The following is a 20885-nucleotide window of genomic DNA, read 5'->3' on the forward strand; positions in this document are numbered from 1 at the left end:
GCTTGCGGCCACACCATCCTGAACTCGCCCGATCTCGTCAGATCTTGGAAGCTAAACGGGGCAGGACCTGGTCGGTACATGAATGTGAGACCTCCTGGAAATACCTGGTGCTGCAAGCTTTTACGTCTCCTGGGTAACTTTATCGTAGCTCTTAATACTCTCTATCTGTCTGGAGGAGATATAATTGAAGTATTGTACACGTACCCAGCTACTGTCAACACCCTTTGCTGCACTGATATTTTTCCATCCATTTTTCTTTTTTTTTTTTTTTTTTGCTGGAAGTTCCGTCAATACCCGCCAACCTTTAAGAGACATCATGCAGCCAGGCCTCTCGGCTTGCAGCCACACCGTCCTGAATGCGCCCGATCTCGTCAGATCTCGGAAGCTAAACGGGGCAGGGTCTGGCCAGTACTTGGTTGGGTGACCTCCTGGAAATACCAGGTGCTGCAAGCTTTTTACGTCTCCTGGGTAACTTCATCGTAGCTCTTAATACTCTCTTTCAGTCTGGAGGAGATATTATTGAAGAATTGTACACGTACCCGGCTACTTTCAACAGCCTTTGCTGCACTGATATTTCTCCCTCCATTTTTCTTTTTTTTTTTTTTTTTTGCTGGAAGTTCCGTCAATATCCGCCTGCCTTTAAGAGACATCATGCAGCCAGGCCTCTTGGCTTGTAGTCACACCGTCCTGAACGCGCCCGATCATATCAGATTTCGGAAGCTAAACGGGGCAGGGCCTAGTCAGTACTTGGATGTGTGACCTCCTGGAAATACCAGGTGCTGCAAGCTTTTTACGTCTCCTGGGTAACTTCATCGTAGCTCTTAAAACTCTCTTTCTGTCTCCAGGAGATATAATTGAAGAATTGTACACGTACCCGGCTACTTTCAACACCCTTTGCTGCACTGGTATATTTCCCTCTATTTTTTTTTTTTTTTTTTGCTGGAAGTTCCGTCAATACCCGCCAACCTTTAAGAGACATCATGCAGCCAGGCCTCTCGGCTTGTGGCCACACCGTCCTGAACGCGCCCGATCTCGTAAGATCTCGAAAGCTAAACGGGGCAGGACCTGGTCAGTACTTGGATGTGTGACCTCCTGGAAATACCAGGTGCTGCAAGCTTTTTACGTCTCCTGGGTAACTTCATCGTAGCTCTTAGTACTCTCTTTCTGTCTGGAGGAGATATAATTGAAGTATTGTACACGTACACGGCTACTTTGAACAGCCTTTGCTGCACTGATATTTCTCCCTCCATTTTTCTTTTTTTTTTTTGCTGGAAGTTCGTCAATACCCGCCAACCTTTAAGAGACATCATGCAGCCAGGCCTCTCGGCTTGTGGCCACATCGTCCTGAACGCGCCCGGTCTCGTAAGATCTCGAAAGCTAAACGGGGCAGGACCTGGTCAGTACTTGGATGTGTGACCTCCTGGAAATACCAGGTGCTGCAAGCTTTTTACGTCTCCTGGGTAACTTCATCGTAGCTCTTAGTACTATCTTTCTGTCTGGAGGAGATATAATTGAAGTATTGTACACGTACACGGCTACTTTCAACAGCCTTTGCTGCACTGATATATCTCCCTCCATTTTTCTTTTTTTTTTTTGCTGGAAGTTCGTCAATATCCGCCAACCTTTAAGAGACATCATGCAGCCAGGCCTCTTGGCTTGTGGCCACACCGTCCTGAATGCGCCCGATCTCGTAAGATCTCGGAAGGTAAAAGGGGCAGGGCCTGGTCAGTACTTGGATGGGTGACCTCCTGGAAATACCTGGTGCTGCAAGCTTTTTTGTCTCCTGGGTAACTTCATCGTAGCTCTTAATACTCTCTTTCTGTCTGGAGGAGACATAATTGAAGTATTGTACACGTACCCAGCTACTGTCAACACCCTTTGCTGCACTGATATTTTTCCATCCATTTTTCTTTTTTTTTTTTTTTTTTTTTTTTTTGCTGGAAGTTCCGTCAATACCCGCCAACCTTTAAGAGACATCATGCAGCCAGGCCTCTCGGCTTGTGGCCACACCGTCCTGAATGCGCCCGATCTCGTAAGATCTCGGAAGCTAAACGGGGCAGGGCCTGGTCAGTACTTGGATGGCTGACCTCCTGGAAATACCAGGTGCTGCAAGCTTTTTCGTCTCCTGGGTAACTTCATCGTAGCTCTTAATACTCTATTTCTGTCTGGAGGAGATATAATTGAAGAATTGTACACGTACCCGGCTACTTTCAACACCCTTTGCTGCACTGATATTTTTCCCGCCATTTTTATTTTTATTTTTTATTTTTTCTGGAAGTTCCATCAATATCCGCCAGCCTTTAAGAGACATCATGCAACCAGGCATCTCGGCTTGCGGACACACAGACCTGAACGCGCCCGATCTCGTCAGATCTCGGAAACGAAACGGGGCAGGACCTGGTCAGTACTTGAATGTGAGAACTCGTGGAAATACCTGGTGCTGCAAGCTTTTTACGTCTCCTGGGTAACTTTATCATAGCTCTTCATTCTCTTTTTCTGTCTGGAGGAGATATAATTGAAGAATTGTACACGTACCCGACTACTTTAAACACCCTTTGCTGCAGTGGTATTTTTCCCTCCGTTTTTCTTTTTTTTTTTTATTTTGCTGGAAGTTCCGTCAATACCCGCCAACCATTAAGAGACATCATGCAGCCAGGCCTCTCGGCTTGTGTCCGCACCGTCCTGAACGCGCTCGATCTCGTCAGATCGCGTAAGCTGAACGGGGCAGGTCCTGGTCAGTACTTGGATGGGTGACCTCCTGGAAATACCAGGTGCTGAAAGCTTTATACGTCTCTTGGGTAACTTCATCGTAGCTCGTAATACTCTCTTTCAGTCTGGAGGAGATATAATTGAAGAATTGTACACGTACCCGGCAACTTTCAACACCCTTTGCTGCACTGATATTTTTCCCTCCATTTTTCTTTTTTCTTTTTTTTTTTGCCGGAAGTTCCGTCAATACCCTCCAGCCTTTAAGAGACATCATGCAGCCAGGCCTCTCGGCTTGTGTCCGCACCGTCCTGAACGCGCTCGATCTCGTCAGATCGCGTAAGCTGAACGGGGCAGGTCCTGGTCAGTACTTGGATGGGTGACCTCCTGGAAATACCAGGTGCTGCAAGCTTTATACGTCTCCTGGGTAACTTCATCGTAGATCTTAATACTCTCTTTCTGTCTGGAGGAGATATAATTGAAGAAATGTACACGTACCCGGCTACTTTCAACACCCTTTGCTGAACTGATATTTTTCCCTCCATTTTTCTTTTTTTATTTGCTGGAAGTTCCCTCAACACCCGTCAGCCTTTAAGAGACATCATGCAGCCAGGCCTCTCGGCTTGTGGCTACACCGTCCTGGACGCACCCCGTCTCGTCAGATCTCGGAAGCTAAACGGGGCATGGCCTAGTCAGTACTTGGATGGGAGATCTCCTAGAAATACCAGGTGCTGCAAGCTTCTTACGTCTCCTGGGTAACTTCATCGTAGCTCTTAATACTCTCTTTCTGTCTGGAGGAGATATAATTGAAGAATTGTACACGTTCCCGGCTACTTTCAACACCCTTTCCTGCACTGTTATTTTTCCCTCCATTTTTTAATTTTTTTATTTTTTATTTTTTGCTGGAAATTCCGTCAATACCCGCCAGCCTTTAAGAGACATCATGCAGCCAGGCATCTCGGCTTGCGGCCACACCGTCCTGAACGTGCCCGATCTCGTCAGACCTTGGAAACTAAACGGGCCAGGGCCTGGTTAGTACTTGGATGGGTGACCTCCAGGAAATACCAGGTGATGCAAGCTTTTTACGTCTCCTGGGTAACTTCATCGTAGCTCTTAATACTCTTTATCTGTCTGGAGGAGATATAATTGAAGTATTGTACACTTTGTCTTAGGGATAGTCTGGCTAGCAGTGACTGAGTGGTTGACAGACGACAAGCAATGGAATGTACGTGCTCTGTGATGTCATAGCAGTCAGCTGAGAGAGGCTCGTGATGTCATCGCTGAGCTGTCTGTCTGTCTGTCTGTCTGTCTGTCTGTCTCTCTCTCTCTCTTTCTCTCTCTCTCTCTCTCTCTCTCTTCCTCTCAATTCAATTCATTTGTATTGTCAAAGCAATTGGACATACATACATACATATATATATATATATATATACATACATACATACATACATCCATACATGCTAGAAAGTCATTACAATGTTATCTTAAAGGCTAACTAAGCAGAACATATATCATTTTAGAACAGAGTTCATAGGTCAACACATGGTTTTAGGGAACAGGCACGTAGGTCATACCGTTTGACAATGTCTCCAAGGTTCTCATCGTAAATAACAAACAGAAATCAAACTATCTTCTGGGCTGACCTTCTAGCTTGACCGTATCTTTCTTAAGTATACAAGAGAGAAAAACAGGTGTAAGAAAATAATTTCTAATTTTCCTTCTACACATATATACATACATACATACATATGTAGCGTTATGTTGGGTGTATTTGGATAAGAGCATTTGGGCTCTGAGCTGAAGCACTGATCTAAAGAAGACCTCTCCCCCCCCAAAGTTATCAGATTTCCTTAGCTCATCAGCTTGGAACTGGTTTGCATCAAAGTGACAGTTTTGGGGAGGATGGCACCGAGAAGAGGCCAAATAGTTTGGAATTCTGCTATGAGATGTCTGGAGAAAGGGGCCTGTAGGTGATAAAAACTCTTTGAAGTGGATGAGAGCCGAAATCCCGACATAGAGCTACGAACCCAGGCCAACCGGCATTTCCAAAAGATGGCATGGATTGACATCAGTCATAAATAAAGCCTCCCTCCAATAGGACACTGGGGGCTGAAACCGAAATCCAATCTCAAGAACTCAGGGACCAATCACCTACTGATCTGACAGACTATAAGGAACAGCGGACAGTCTTTCTCTCTCTCTCTCTCTCACCTGAACCAGAAACTCGCTGCCACAGCTCAACCTGTAGCTCTGTTGCCAGAACCGGAATCAGAAACCAACCAAGTCTTTGCCGGCAACAGAAGAGTTAAACTGGGAGAAGGAGATTGAGCGAAGAATTATTTTAAAGGACTTTATTAAATAAATAACTTCACAGACCCACCTGATCAGTGGAGTTTTACAGCTGGACAATTGACTAAGTCGACTGAATACGAAAGTGTCAGTCACTTAAATAGCTATTTGAGTCTTAAGAAACTTGACCCTTGGAACAAACAGGGCCCTGCTTTCCTCAAAGACTTCGTCTTCAAGTAACTACGGTGGAACCATGCTTACAAAGAAGATTTTGTGCACAACCTTGGAGCCTTCAAACCAATGGAAAATCTGTTTGGAAAAGACTCTACATTCGCGAAACCCCAACTTCCAGGTGCATCGACTGAGTGGAAGTTCTTGGACAAAGCCGAACCGGACTGCCTTTGTTCCAAACCACATGGACCTCGTGCCGTGTGCTGTTATCTGAGCCCGAAGCCAGAGAGGCCTCTCTGCGACGAAGTTCACATAAGTTTAACAGTTTGGAGTTTGTGATTCATGACATTTGAGAAATCAATTAGAAATGTTAATCTGTGATTCATAACTCTAGAATGTGTAATATCATTTAGTTTTCTTAAATATAAATGTGAGTTGCATTAAACTGTTTTGTTGATAATTTTAGAAATAAAATCTGTCAACGCCGAGAAATATCTTCTCATTCCTGTTTAACTGTTTAGTCTGAAATTGACACAAGTTAATAGACATTAGATTATTGGTGGCCCTGCCTATCCTTAATCATTGAATAATAATCAGTTAAGGGAAATTGTGGTAACAAATAGGATCTTTCTCGGCACCTAAACGTAAATGAGACTGATATATATATAACGAGAAGTTACCTGACATAAATACTAACCTGCGTAGTTATTTAATGTCTGACTAATAATACTAACGAGAGACTCACCTTCGTCTTACTAACCGGTATTGTAGTCAATGTGTTTATAACCTTTTTTGATTAACGATTTGTTAAACGGAATGTACGTGCTCTGTGATGTCATAGCAGTAAGCTGAGAGAGGCTCGTCATGTCATCGCTGAGCTGGCTGGCTGGCTCTCTGTGTGTGTGTGTGTGTGTGTGTGTGTGTGTCTCTCTCTGTCTGTCTGTATGTCTGTCTGTCTGTCTCTCTCTCTCTTACTCTCTCTCTCTCCCTCTCAATTCAATTCATTTGTATTGTCAAAGCAATTGGACATGCATACATACATACATACATATATATGGAAAATAAACAATATGTGTACATCTCTTTCTGCATTAGTGGTGCCCTCACAGATGTGCAAGTTACATGACAGACAGACAGACAGACACACACACACTTTCACACACAGACAGACAGACACAGACACACACAGACACACACACACATACTTTGACAGACAGACAGACAGACACACGCATATTATGGGTCTTTGTTGGGTAGTGAAATGGGTAGCATCAGTCGCAGTGTGGGTAATGTCAGGGAGCCAATCATAGTCCCCGTTATTTGCATATCGTGGCGCAAAGCATTCTGGGAAAAGCAACTAAACACGTTTAGTCATGTATTTGTCCATAGTTTACACATGAGATGAAAGAGACAGTATGACGTGTTGAGCACCTAGGATTCCTCATGTGTATGTGAGGGGCAGAGGAACCGGATCCCAAGTGTGCGTCCCAGGTGCTATAGGTTTCAAAGCATGCAGGGGAATAGGCACCCCACCCTGACACGTATATAAGATTGGATAGGGAGATATAAATAGCAATGGGGAGACTCTTGTACTTGGTGTGGCTCTATCCATATAGTGGGGCCAGCAGGTGCAGCAATAGAAGCTCAGCCTGGGGAGACTGGATTTAGCATTTCCTCTCCATTTTGATAACTATCCATAATCATTTCTGCAAAATACTTCTATGATACCTATGTATGTTTTTTACTTGTACTATATTATACTATCAAGTATCAGTGTACACATACAATGTGACCTGTTACATTAATACAGAGGCCACGGAAGGCCAGATCACTAATAGCCACTGTCCCCTGATATTACACTTTTTTACAATCACTTTGGCACTCATTTCAGAACCTTGATGTCATTTTTCAAAACTCTAGACACTAAACTCACACCCGATGATCAAAATGCACATTTTTCAAAACTCTAACACTTTTTTACAATTGCTTGGATACAATACACATCAACCTCAGATAATTTGTTCATTGAACTAAAATGACACAACTTAACATCAAAGTATTACCATTTCAAAATGCAATTCACACATTACATCTGAGATCACTGTCTATTCATTTCATTACAAAGATTTAACTATCAATTGATACAGCTGCTCAAAATGATAAGTGACTGTTGCATTACTCTTAATGCATAATTTTATGGAAACTGACAAACAATATTCCATGTTTCGATCATGAAAGTTTCAGGATAATGAGATCCATTGACATCAATAAACGAGGAGCATGAACCAGTTGGACTACATTATCTATGGATGTAATATTTCATCATCATTCATCATCATGTAGCACTTTTCCACACCATGTTTGCAGTGTGGAAGGAAAGTTAGAAATTTTTTCTCTAATACCTGTTTTTCTCTCTTGTATACTTAAGAAAGATAAGGTCAAGCTAGAAGGTCAGGCCAGAAGGTAGTTTGATTTCTGTTTGTTATTTACGATGAGAATCTTGGAGACAATGTCAAACAGTATGATTGAAGTGCCTGCTCCCTAATCCATGTGTTGATCTATGAACTCTGTCCTATAATGATATAAATTCTGCTTAGCTAACTTTTAAGATAACATAGTAATGACTTTCTGATTATAACCAGCTCTTTGATTTTTGTGTATAAAAGCTCTGACTGTTAAAATGAAGGCAGAGCGACTTTGGGATCTACTTGAGTCACTGTTCCTCTCCACGCTGCGTGTATTAAAGGCATTGCAACTAACGCTCCAACCTGGTTGAAGATGATTGTTCTTCCACATCAGATTTGACATTACTGTATGTATGCAGGCCCTTGTAATTGCTTTTCCAATACTGCCAACTGGTTATTGATGATTGATTTCACATTGTGGTACGAGTATCGAGTGAAATGAGTGCTATCCACCCCAGCAACACAGTGATAACATGGAGCCGGCAAGTCATCCAGGTCACAATAGAGGTCAAGCAGTGGGAGGAGGAAGACGTGGTGGTCAAAGGAATGGAAGGGGACATGCACCCCTTCTGAGAGGTGGTCGTGGGCCTCGTCATAGAGGAGGGCTTAGGCCTCACCAGAGAGGCAGCCATGGGCCTCATTTGAGAGGTGTTGGGGGAACGTGGTAGAGGACAAGGCCACGGACCAGACAGCGGCAGCAACAGCAAATAGTGTCCAGTGAAATAGTTGTAGAGCATGTTGTAAATCATGGCATGACCATGACTGAGGCAGCTACAATGATTCAATCAAACCTCAGAATCAACTCAGGATCAACTGTGGCCTCAATCATCAGAAATGTCCGTACTGAGAAGCGGCAAGTCTTCAGCATGCACTAAACATTAGGCTACTCTCAATTGTCAAATGACTGTATACTGCATACCAATGTGTAGCACAGAGTATAGTGTGCCTTTTGAAAGAAATGCAGACAGAGTGAAGCAGCTGATGACTGAGTATGTTCAGGTATGTTCAGTTTCAAGATGCCTCTTGTGAAAAATGGTTGTGAGAACCTGAACCTGAACACAGGGCTGATGGAAATTCAGAAGTACAGTAATCAATCCTTTGTTTTACACTAAGCCAGGTGAGGAACACTGCAGTTGACATTTTACTGTAGTTTTGTTCTTTTTTGTAGCTAATTATTGTTGCATGGCTTCAAAGAAACCTATGGTGTGATTTGATTGTATTGCATCAATACATTTCAGATTTTGTTCAATGATTCCACTGTGTCTGTAGTATTCTCTCTACTAGTCCTTTTACAGTGATGTATTTATGTGTAGTACCATAATGAAACATGTATCACATATTTTGTACTACAATATTTAATGATTGTACGAACAACTACACAGTGAAACTATCGGTATCTTCTGTGTGGGTGATCTAAATAAATGTTACTATGGTATTTCATGATAAATGAATTATTTGAACCAACAAGTCTGCAAGTGCAAGGTTTCTTTAAAGATATGAATGCACAATGCAATGTTTTGAACATTGGACAGCCTGTGTTACAAGTGATGACCGTTTTGAGTTTTGTGTCTAGAGTTTTGAAAAATGACATCAAGGTTCTGAAATGAGTGACAAAGTGATTGTAAAAAACTGTATATTCATCCTATTTAATGTGCTCTTTTAAAATGTACTTTTCTTTTTTATGTTGCCATTTCTGTTCTACCAATGTTTCAGTTGTTAGCCAAAGATTGACAGAGTACATCTCATACACACAGGCCAGACAGCAAGGATTACTTTTTGAAATTCAATTACAAATGCTGCATGAACTCATCAATACGATTAGAGCTCCTGAAAGCAATATAACTAACTCACTCTACAGCATCTCATTAGCAGTGAAAAGAAACCAAGAAAGTTGGGACAGTCGACTGTTTACCACTATGTAACATCACCTTTTCTTTTAATAACACTTATTAAGCACTTGGGCACTGAAGACACCACTTGGTTAAGTTTAGCAAGCGGGATTTTCCCCCATTCATCCATTATGCATTTCCTCAGCTGCGCAACTGCACAGGGCCTTCGTTGTCTTAATTTGCACTTCATAGTGCGCCACACATTCTCAATTCGGAGACAGGTCAGGACTGCAGGCAGGCCATGCTAGCACCCGCACTCTCTGCCTACGCAACCATGCGCTTGTAATCTGGGCAGAATGTGGTTTGGCGTTATCCTGCTGAAAAATGCAGGGACGTCCCTGGAAAAGACGATGTCTGGATGGCAGCATATGTTGCTCCAAAATGTGTACATCTCTTTCTGCAAAAATGGTGCCCTCACAGATGTGCGAGTTACATGACAGACAGACACTCATACACACTGTCACACCCACACACACACACACACTTTCACAGACAGACACACGCACACACACTCACTTTCACACAGAGACAGACACAAACACAGAGACAGACACACACACACTCACTTTCACACAGAGACACACAAACACATACACTTTCACACAGACACACACACACATACATACATACATACATATATAAGGAAAAGAAACAATACATTTAAAAATCACAAAAAGATGTAATAAAGTACAGAAAATCTAAATGTAATAAAATGTGATCTTTAATACACACAAATATGTATGGCTGGTCGGATGCGTCTTGGACTCGGGTTCCTCTTCATTACGTATAATGCTTTTGCCTTTTGCTATAGCTTTCCGTGGAGGGGATCGTGGGTGAGTTTGTACCATTCTTGGGAGGCTCTGCCTTGTTGGGGCGGAGCTGTGATCCAGGTGAACAGCAGATCGGACATAGGTGGGCATGTGGGCGGAGGAGGAAGGCCGGTCAAGCAAATAAGCTTGCTAAGGTACGCAGCAGCAGCAAGCAGCCCCACCATCCAGTCAGCCAGCCAGTCTGGCTGGCAGTGACTGAGTGGTTGACAGACGGCAAGCAACGGAATGTACGTGCTCTGTGATGTCATAGGAGTCACCTGAGAGAGATGTTTGTGATGTCATCGCTGAGCTGGCTGGCTCTGTGTGTCTTGCTGGCTGTGTGTGTGTGTGTGAGAGAGAGAGAGACTTTTTGACTTTTATCAGACTTCATTGCCTGTTTGCAACACGCAATAATTCATACAAAAGAAAATAAATAAATAAATAAAAAATAGTGTTCCCCTTTGTTTGTCTCCCCCCAACAAGCATTAACTCCGCCACTGATCTGTACACTTTTAAAGAAAGCAACCCAATACACACAACAAAACAACCATCAAATACTAAACCCTATAAATGAATTACATAATAAAAACCAACTCCCCGTCATACAATTCACAAAGGGCATCATTAATACACCAGACCTGTTCAAAACTCTCCAAATCATTCATCAGCCTGTAATAGTTAAACTCTAGTCTGACTCTGCACTTGACCAGCATGGCAAACACTCTCACTGCATCCTCACTGCCCTCCCCACACACTCTGTTCTTCCTAGTCTTATAGACGGCCATTTTAGCCTGGCCCAGCAAGAAGTTTACCAGCTGGTCCACATGTTTGGTCCTTCTGGTGTATCGCGCCCCTAAAATAAAAACCTTTGTGTTAAAAATCAGGTTAAGATCAGTAAAAAGACGAGTTAAAAGACTAAAAATGGGTGACAACCGAGAGCAAGTGCTGAAACAGTGAAACACGGTCTCTCTCTGAGCACAGAATGGGCAGGCGTCGGACACAGCAGGGTTAAGAACAGTAATAAAAGAATTGACAGCAATAATGGTGTGTAACACCCTCCACTGCAGATTGCCAGCTCTCTTATTGAGGGGGGCTTGTACAGGCTTCTCCAGGCGGGCGCAGTGTCTTCCCCCAGCCCCAGCCTGTAAAGTAATTTTAGGAATCACAAAGAAACAGTTGAAAGTGCTAAATAAGTATTTTGATGCACCATATTAATTTAGGAAATTTACATGTTGTTTTTCATCAGCTTCTGTATCTGATGGCTCCACATCACTGGCTGGATTGACAGCAACGACACTCTAAAAAAAGAAATGTTAAGTTTGAGCATTCAGGACTTGTTTTGAAGATCCTGAATATCACTGGTCCACAATTTATCTGTGAAACTATGGGTTAATCTCCATATACAAAATACTTTTCACACACACTTTAAATTTACAACTAAATTTACATGTTGATGTCTTTCGTCAGCTTCTGTATTTGATGGCTCAATATAACTGGTTGCATTAACAGCAACGGCACACTACAAGAAAATAACATTATATTTAAACATTCAGGACTGGTTTAGCATCACCTCGAATATCCCTAGCCCTTGAGGTCGATTGTTATTGTGGTCTTCAAGACCAGTGCTTCTCAACCTTAGTCCTGGAGGAGGCCCACTGTCTGCTGATTTTCATTACAACAACATTGTAGGTTATATCAGTGACTGTGGTCCTAAAGTACCCCTATGCCTGCTGTTTTTTTTCCAGTTGAGCTCTTAATTACCTAATTGGCTTAACTGAAGCCATTTAACCCTTTTCCCAGGTCTTTGGTTGTTGATGAGTTACAAAGAGCTGGATTGTGGCCCGCCATGACTGGAAGTGAAGAACACTCACTCTAGGCCTTTAACTTAATGTTCATATGTAAGGGCCTATCCATCTGATTTGTTTTTGCACATTTATTAACAGAAAAATTGATGGTACGTGAAATCATCTGAGCTGAAAAATATAATGTTCCACCAATAATAAAATAAATGTATTAATTAAAATTATAGAGATAATAGAATGTTCACAGATTATTAGTTCAGAAAACAAAATATTTTTTTATATCTTAAATAGAATTAACACTCAAATCAGTTGTAGGGTAAACAAGGTCTATTTTTTGGATTGATTTTATAATTATACATGTATGGCTGCATGAAGCTTACCTGAGAATCTGATATTTTAGTAACTTTGTTGCTTCTTGTTGGGTAGTCCACGTTTGCCGCCGTTCTTTTTCTGTAAATGTAAATCAAAAGGCAATAATTACATACTGTAATTAAAATACAAAAAGTATAAACATTGTATTATTATTTTTTTATCCTGTTTCTCCATCTCGATGCTGTTCTTTTTGGAATTGCATATCTAGGTTTACTTAAATACTGTTTATAAGATTGTAAACTCATCATCCAAATTTCTTCATTTGCCAAACTTTATGTAGTGCGCTTGCAGTTTCAGAAGAAGAAAAAAAACTGTAACAGATGGGATATGTAGTACTTTATACTCGAGTGGTCTATGCGATTACACCCTGTTGGTGTTATTAAGAACGCCAAGTACCAGAATGCAGAGCGGGACTGTTTTTTGTGCCGTGACTTGTCGGGGGAAAAACGCGCAGAAAAAACGGACGAGAAGGTGAAGGTAGTATGGCGGTGATGCACGCGTTGGTGAAGTGGGAAAGCGGGGTCGACAAAGACTCTTACAGCGTGATTCCCACTGCTTGCTTTCGCAATTTTGATTTATTCAGCATTGCTGATGATGACGAAGAGACGACTCGAAACTTCAGAGCAGAGTGGAGAGACACGAACAAACCTCCAAAAGGTGGATGGCCTGTCCATGAAGCGCAGATCATTATGACTGGTAACAATGTTTATTTAAAAAAAAAAAACATTAAAGTCTTTACATGCTATTTGATATATACAATCACAGTATATTTGAAATGAATGTTTAAGTTATTAATGTGTTGTACTTCTAACATACTCTCATAACATGGTAGGTGGTGGTGAGGGCGCTAAAAACTCGTCATACTTGACTGGCATTTGTAAGAACGATTTATTGTGTGTTGTGTTTTACAATAAAATCCCCCAAATCACAAAATAAATTAAACCAGATATAATTTAACTTCAGTTTTGATTCAGTGTTGGCTGTTCATCTTAATTTGTATGGTCAAAGCACAGTATTTTTATGACAAATAAATATAATCCCCAAATATCTGTGGACATAATGCAGGGTTTTATTTATTTTATTTTTATTTTAGGAAAAGAAGGCGAACTAAGAAGAAAACTTAATGACCTAACAAAAATGCCCTGTCCTAAAATGAAGAGAGTACCTAAACCAAACAAAAAACTTCAAATTTCAGATGATAGTGACCTTGATGAACCACAGTTACCGGTGAGATAATTACTGCAAATATTAAATAAATGTATTGCAGGATTGTTTTTTTTTAATCATATTCATATATATATATATATTTTCATTTTAAACTCTTTTCCTCTCTGAATACAGCACAAAATAAGAAAGAAAACCGATGGAGCTTCAAGAATTAGATCCCGTCATATTCTACAGACATTTAAAGAGTCCAGTGAAGTTGAGCTACAGCAAAACGTTAAGCAGCTCGAAAAGGAAAACACAAGACTTAAAAATGAAAACCAATGTCTTCGAAACCGTATGGTTGATGGTAAGTTTTTTTATTTATAGCAAATAATTCCTTACCTTGATAAATGTTATTCTTCAGTAATTTAGATTCCAGAGTAATGTATTATAGTTGATCATACTGAAGTAATCTAGAACCACAATACAGACTCTTAATGTGCACTGTCTAATAGTTTAATAATACTGATTATTAAATAAAGTTTTTCAACATAACTTCATAATCCTACATTAATGACTATATGCATTACATTAGACCTGGAAATTCTTGTATTTTATCTTTTTTATTTTTTTTGTAGCTAATGTTAATGACCCACAAAAAGGTCAGTTTGCCAATAACATAGAGCAAGTCTCTCAAGTATAATTGCAGGCATTGATGGTTTTGTTTTCACTTTGCATTAAATATATTACTAGAAATGATTATCATTTAATACTAAGGTTTTTTTCTCCAGAGATTCCAGACCTTTTGGACAATCTGAAAAAAATTGTAACAAAAGCCACATTTATCAGCAATGAAGACAAAAGTGTGTCACCATCAAGTGGTTCTGACAGCCCCACAGCAAATTGTTCTGAATCTGACAAAGAATCACCAAAACAGGTATAACACTCTTGGTCTACAATATTACAAAGACAAGGTAAAAATATATATATTGAAAACAAATATTGGTTGTAAACAATCTAATGATGCTACATTATCAGTTATATTCATAGTTATAGTTGATAATAAGAATGTAATTGAATTATGGGTGTCACAGATTCACTGACTTTATTATGTCTGTAAATTAATAAACTTAGAATTGAGACATACTGTGGTCTTTAATAACACATTTCTGTAACAAAATCACAGCCTTACTGATAATGTATTCCACTTAACATAATATAAGAATAGTTTGGGGATAAACTTGTTTTTTATTTACCATTGTCTTTTAGGTGGAAATATTCCCAGGCACTGGATTTTACATTGACAAACTGTCCTGGATCCTTGCAGAGAGGTGCAGCACGAATACGTCATATGCAAGAACCCTGACGGTTGCTGTCTTTGACTTTCCAACATTACTAAAGAGCAATCTTCGTGGTGGTGGCAGCAAGAGAGATCCAACTTCGGAGACATTAAGATCCTCATTGATGTTATTGAGGATCATATACAGCTGCCTTCGGAAGGACACGACGTGTTTCAGTTGCGGGGCTTTGCAGCCCAGCGGGACCCTCTTAATGCCGGACATCAGCTGCCCGAGCCGGTGCGGATGAACGGAGGGACGTTAGACAGCGTTACCTTCCGGGCAGGAGCAGCGAGCGGCAACACCGGGGTGAAAGTGTCGTCTAACACTGTGCCATTAGCCACTAGCTGATTGAGCAGATCAGTGGTTTTTAAGAAGATAACAATGGCAGCAGACTTGATATTTTCACACCCTGCTACCTCCCCAACCGCTAACACACACTGCTCTAGGGGGCAGAACTGCACCGGAGCGATCTTGACTCCATGGCGTCGGGTCAGTTTTTCAAAAGACGCATTCAGGGGGTCCGACCCCCCGACCCGGGAAGAACTACCGGTACTCCCCCCTCCCCTCCCCTGTTCCCCCACAATAAGAAAAGCACTGAAAACAGAAGACAAAATAAACAAACTGAAAAAAGTAAAGCAACAAAAAAACGCAGCCAAAGGACAGAGCTCTCAGCAGCACTCCCGCTCACTGCAGACCCCTCCCACACACTCCCAGCTGAGAGAGAGAGAGAGAGAGAGAGAGAGAGAGAGAGTTAGTGTCTGTCTGTCTCTCTCTCTCTGTAGATGCATCATAGGGAACATATGTAACAATCTCTCTTTTTGTTTACCAAAAATGAGAATGAACGTATTTCAAGTGGGTGTTGCCTTGGTTGGAAACGTTTTAAGATTATTTATGAAGTGTAAAGTGGATTTGTCTCAGTTCTCCGTAGTTTTCAATGTATGTGCCATTCAGTAGCGTTCATGTTACAGATGTGCCCTATGCAGTGGTAGGGTCAATAAAATGTCAGTAAAACTTTATTTTAGCAATTATGGAGGGGAAGAACTGCAAATAGAGGGTCCCCACTAATTATCTAACTTACCAACAACGTTTCAAATTAGGTCTTGCGAAGCTGCCAAATAATGCTGTATAATCGTATGTGTCTTCATACACCGGCTGCTATAGTCTGATAGCTTTGATTATATATATATATATATTTTCTCGTGAACCACAAATGCTATTTGCTTGATTTTTACAGAGTATGTTATAAATACCATTCTTATGAAGCCTGACAAATTGTATGCTGTAATTATGAATATTTTCAAATCATTTGTTTGTTTTTCCTAACATGTTACAAATGTTCCCTATGTGAAAGATGCATTATATCTTAATAACGTCTAAACAATTAAAGATATACAGATTATTATTTTTGGTAAAGTTATAATACATTGCTATTAACTATGTGTGTCAGTAAAAGTTTAAAAAATCCTAATAATTTTTTATTGATCCTGCAAAATAGGTGTTTAGGGAACATTTGTAACATTAGGGTTACGATTTGCCATAGACGCGGAATGAGTTTGATTGTGATGTTAAATGGGGTTTAAAGAGAGTCGCCTCGGTGCTGATTACTATTGCTGTGTTTCTCCACTTCTACTCCATGCTTGGGAACGCCCACATCCAGTGACGTCAAAACCGGTGGAAAAGCGGGCCGGTTCAAAAAAGATCAGCTGGATCCCAGGCCGAGCAGCAGCTCCGGCTCCAGCACCGGCACCATGTCGCTGGAAAAGCGCTAAGTGAGCTCACAGTGAGCTCAGTGTAATGTCTGCTCTGGTGAGCTCACAGTGTGACCTAGTCGTGAGTTCACGTCTTCACTGGGTAGTCCTTGACAACTTAATTGACTCAAATCTTGGGCTTAATTGGTCAAAATGACCATTGGTTGAAGGTACTCAGGGACTGATGTGTAGAGAGACTTATTAAACCTGCAGGATTGTGGTTTTCCCAGATCAGAATTAACCAGATCACCACAAAGGAACATGGTAGGTGCTATTGCAACACAGATTACACAAATACATTGAAATCCAAGTTTGCAGTGGTCCTTGGGCCATTGTGTGGTGATCCAGATCACTTCAGCAGGAATTTTGCAGTGGTCTGGACTACAACTCTCTCTCTCTCTCTCTCTCTCTCTCTCTCTCTCTCTCTCTCTCTCTCTCTCTCTCTCTCAATTCAGTGCATTTGAATTGTCAAAGCAATTGGACATGCATACATACATACATACATATACACTCACCTAAAGGATTATTAGGAACACCTGTTCAATTTCTCATTAATGCAATTATCTAACCAACCAATCACATGGCAGTTGCTTCAATGCATTTAGGGGTGTGGTCCTGGTCAAGACAATCTCCTGAACTCCAAACTGAATGTCTGAATGGGAATGAAAGGTGATTTAAGCAATTTTGAGCGTGGCATGGTTGTTGGTGCCAGACGGGCCGGTCTGAGTATTTCACAATCTGCTCAGTTACTGGGATTTTCACGCACAACCATTTCTAGGGTTTACAAAGAATGGTGTGAAAAGGGAAAATCATCCAGTATGCGGCAGTCCTGTGGGCGAAAATGCCTTGTTGATGCTAGAGCTCAGAGGAGAATGGGCCGACTCGATTCAAGCTGATAGAAGAGCAACTTTGACTGAAATAACCACTCGCTACAACCGAGGTATGCAGCAAAGCATTTGTGATGCCACAACACGTACAACCTTGAGGCGGATGGGCTACAACAGCAGAAGACCCCACTGGGTACCACTCATCTCCACTACAAATAGGAAAAAGAGGCTACAATTTGCACAAGCTCACCAAAATTGGACAGTTGAAGACTGGAAAAATGTTGCCTGGTCTGATGAGTCTCGATTTCAGAGTCAGAATTTGGCATAAACAGAATGAGAACATGGATCCATCATGCCTTGTTACCACTGTGCAGGCTGGTGGTGGTGGTGTAATGGTGTGGGGGATGTTTTCTTGGCACACTTTAGGCCCCTTAGTGCCAATTGGGCATCGTTTAAATGCCACGGCCCGTTGTTTCTGACCATGTCCATCCCTTTATGACCACCATGTACCCATCCTCTGATGGCTACTTCCAGCAGGATAATGCACCATGTCACAAAGGTCGAATCATTTCAAATTGGTTTCTTGAACATGACAATGAGTTCACTGTACTAAACTGGCCCCCACAGTCACCAGATCTCAACCCAATAGAGCATCTTTGGGATGGGGTGTGTAGCGTTATGTTGGGTGTATTTGGATAAGAGTATTTGGGCTCTGAGCTGAAGCACGGATCTAAAGAAGACCTCTCCCCCCCAAAGTTATCAGATTTCCTTTGCTCATCAGCTTGGAACTGGTTTGCATCAAAGTGACAGTTTTGGGGAGGATGGCACCGAGAAGAGGCCAAATAGTTTGTTATTCTGCTATGAGATGTCTGGAGAAAGGGGCCTGTGGTTGATAAAAACTCTTTGAAGTGGATGAGAGCCGAAATCCCGACATAGAGTTACGAACCCAGGCCAACCGGCATTTCCAAAAGATGGCATGGATTGACATCAGTCATAAATCAAGCCCCCCTCCAATAGGACACTGGGGGCTGAAACCGAAATCCAATCTCAAGAACTCAGGAACCAATCACCTATTGATCTGACAGACTATAAAGGACAAACACGGCCTTTCTTTCTCTCTCTCTCTCACCTGAACCAGTAACTCGCTGCCACAGCTCAACCTGTAGCTCTGTTGCCCGAACCGGAACCAGAAACCAACCAAGTCTTTGCCGGCAACAGAAGAGTTAAACTGGGAGAAGGAGATTGAGCCGTACAAAGAATTCTTTTAAAGGACTTTATTAAATAAAGAACTTTACAGACTGCGCTGCCCGCCTGTGCCCACCTGATCAGTGGAGTTTTACAGCTGGACAAATGACTAAGTCGACTGAATACGAAAGTGTCAGTCATTTAAATAGCTATTTGAGTTTTAAGAAACTTGACCCTTGGAACAAACAGGGCCCTGCTTTCCTCAAAGACTTTGTCTTCAAGTAACTACGGTGGAACCCTGCTTACAAAGAAGATTTTGTGCAAAACCTTGGAGCCTTCGAACCAGTGGAAAATCTGTTTGGAAACGACTCTACTTTCGCGAAACCCCAACTTCCAGGTGCATCGACTGAGTGGAAGTTCTTGGACAAAGCCGAACCGGACTGCCTTTGTTCCAAACCACACGGACCTCGTGCCGTGTGCTGTTATCTGAGCCCGAAGCCAGAGAGGCCTCTCTGCGACGAAGTTCAGATAAGTTTAACAGTTTGGAGTTCATGATTCATGACATTTGAGAAATCAATTAGAAATGTTAATCTGTGATTCATAACTCTAGAATGTGTAATATCATTTAGTTTTCTTAAATATAAATGTGTGTTGCATTCAACTGTTTTGTTGATAATTTTAGAAATAAAATCTGTCAACGCCGAGAAATATCTTCTCATTCCTGTTTAACTGTTTAGTCTGAAATTGACACAAGTTAATAGACACCAGATTATAGGTGGCCCTGCCTATCCTTAATCATTGAATAATAATCAGTTAAGGGAAATTGTGGTAACAAGTAATGATAGGATCTTTCTCTCCACCTAAACGTTAATGAGACTGATATATATATAACGAGAAGTTACCTGACATAAATACTAACCTGCGTAGTTATTTAATGTCTGACTAATAATACTAACAAGAGACTCACCTTCATGTTACTAACTGGTATTGTAGTCAATGTGTTTATAACCTCTTTTGTTTAACGATTTGTGTTATCATATGCGATCCCATGGTCTTTGATTTGGTCACGGAAGTGATTTGTCTTTGATTTGTTGATATAGAGTTGAATTTTAATTAGTTTTTCCCTTTTGTATAATTAGTGTAGTGCTACATTTAGTCTTTGTTTTGAATAAATTTGACAATTTATATCTTTGGAATTGGTGTCTGCGTCCAATTATTACAGAAATTGAGTTCTACAAGATTCCAGGATTCGTGATAAGGTGATACTATAAATTCACTTCTTTAATTGAAATTTATAAGTGTACCTTACGCTACAGGTGGAACGGGAGCTTCGTGCCCTGGATGTGCATCCCACAAATCTCCATCAACTGCAAGATGCTATCCTATCAATATGGACCAACATTTCTAAAGAATGCTTTCAGCACCTTGTTGAATCAATGCCACGTAGAATTAAGGCAGTTCTGAAGGCGAAAGGGGGTCAAACACAGTATTAGTATGGTGTTCCTAATAATCCTTTAGGTGAGTGTATATGGAAAAGGAACAATATGTGTACATCTCTGCATATGGTGCCCTAACAGATGTGCAAGTTACATGACAGACAGACACTCACACACACTTTCAAAGACAGACAGGCAGACAGAAACTCACACACACTTTCACACACTCACTTTCACAGACAGACAGACACAGACACAGACACACTCACTTTCACACAGAGACAGGCACATTTTCACACAGAGACAGACACACAAACACACACAAACAGACACAGACACACATACTTTGACAGACAGACAGACAGACACACGCATATTATGGGTCTTTGTTGGGTAGTGAAATGGGTAGCATCAGTCGCAGTGTGGGTAATGTCAGGGAGCCAATCATAGTCCCCGTTATTTGCATATTGTGGCGCAAAGCATTCTGGGAAAAGCAACTTAACACGTTTAGTCATGTATTTGTCCATAGTTTACACATGAGATGAAAGAGACAGTATGACGTATTGAGCACCTGGGATTCCTCATGTGTATGTGAGGGGCAGAGGAACCGGATCCCAAGTGTGCGTCCCAGGTGCTATAGGTTTCAAAGCATGCAGGGGAATAGGCACCCCACCCTGACACCTATAGAAGACTGGATAGG

At 41.4% G+C, this 20885-nt stretch overlaps 3 non-coding genes and 9 pseudogenes across 3 annotated transcripts; all 12 read left to right on the forward strand.

Moving 5' to 3' along the window:
* Positions 1-119, forward strand: LOC136744357 (uncharacterized; annotated as a pseudogene).
* Positions 120-334: 215 nt separating this feature from the next.
* On the forward strand, positions 335-453 carry LOC136744439 (5S ribosomal RNA). Its single transcript, XR_010815970.1, has one exon. It is a non-coding gene; the product is annotated as a 5S ribosomal RNA (ribosomal RNA).
* A 216-nt stretch (positions 454-669) lies between these two features.
* Positions 670-788, forward strand: LOC136744324 (uncharacterized; annotated as a pseudogene).
* Positions 789-998: 210 nt separating this feature from the next.
* On the forward strand, positions 999-1117 carry LOC136744239 (uncharacterized; annotated as a pseudogene).
* Positions 1118-1326: 209 nt separating this feature from the next.
* Positions 1327-1445, forward strand: LOC136744327 (uncharacterized; annotated as a pseudogene).
* Positions 1446-1654: 209 nt separating this feature from the next.
* Positions 1655-1773, forward strand: LOC136744154 (uncharacterized; annotated as a pseudogene).
* Positions 1774-1996: 223 nt separating this feature from the next.
* On the forward strand, positions 1997-2115 carry LOC136744465 (5S ribosomal RNA). Its single transcript, XR_010815995.1, has one exon. It is a non-coding gene; the product is annotated as a 5S ribosomal RNA (ribosomal RNA).
* Positions 2116-2330: 215 nt separating this feature from the next.
* LOC136744399 (uncharacterized) lies at positions 2331-2449 on the forward strand (annotated as a pseudogene).
* A 550-nt stretch (positions 2450-2999) lies between these two features.
* On the forward strand, positions 3000-3118 carry LOC136744400 (uncharacterized; annotated as a pseudogene).
* Positions 3119-3327: 209 nt separating this feature from the next.
* Positions 3328-3446, forward strand: LOC136744401 (uncharacterized; annotated as a pseudogene).
* Positions 3447-3667: 221 nt separating this feature from the next.
* LOC136744212 (uncharacterized) lies at positions 3668-3786 on the forward strand (annotated as a pseudogene).
* A 6495-nt stretch (positions 3787-10281) lies between these two features.
* LOC136744448 (U5 spliceosomal RNA) lies at positions 10282-10396 on the forward strand. The gene has a single exon (XR_010815979.1). It is a non-coding gene; the product is annotated as a U5 spliceosomal RNA (small nuclear RNA).
* The last annotated feature ends 10489 nt before the right edge of the window (positions 10397-20885 follow it).

Source organism: Amia ocellicauda, unplaced genomic scaffold, assembly GCF_036373705.1.
Source record: "Amia ocellicauda isolate fAmiCal2 unplaced genomic scaffold, fAmiCal2.hap1 HAP1_SCAFFOLD_83, whole genome shotgun sequence".
NCBI lineage: Eukaryota > Metazoa > Chordata > Actinopteri > Amiiformes > Amiidae > Amia > Amia ocellicauda.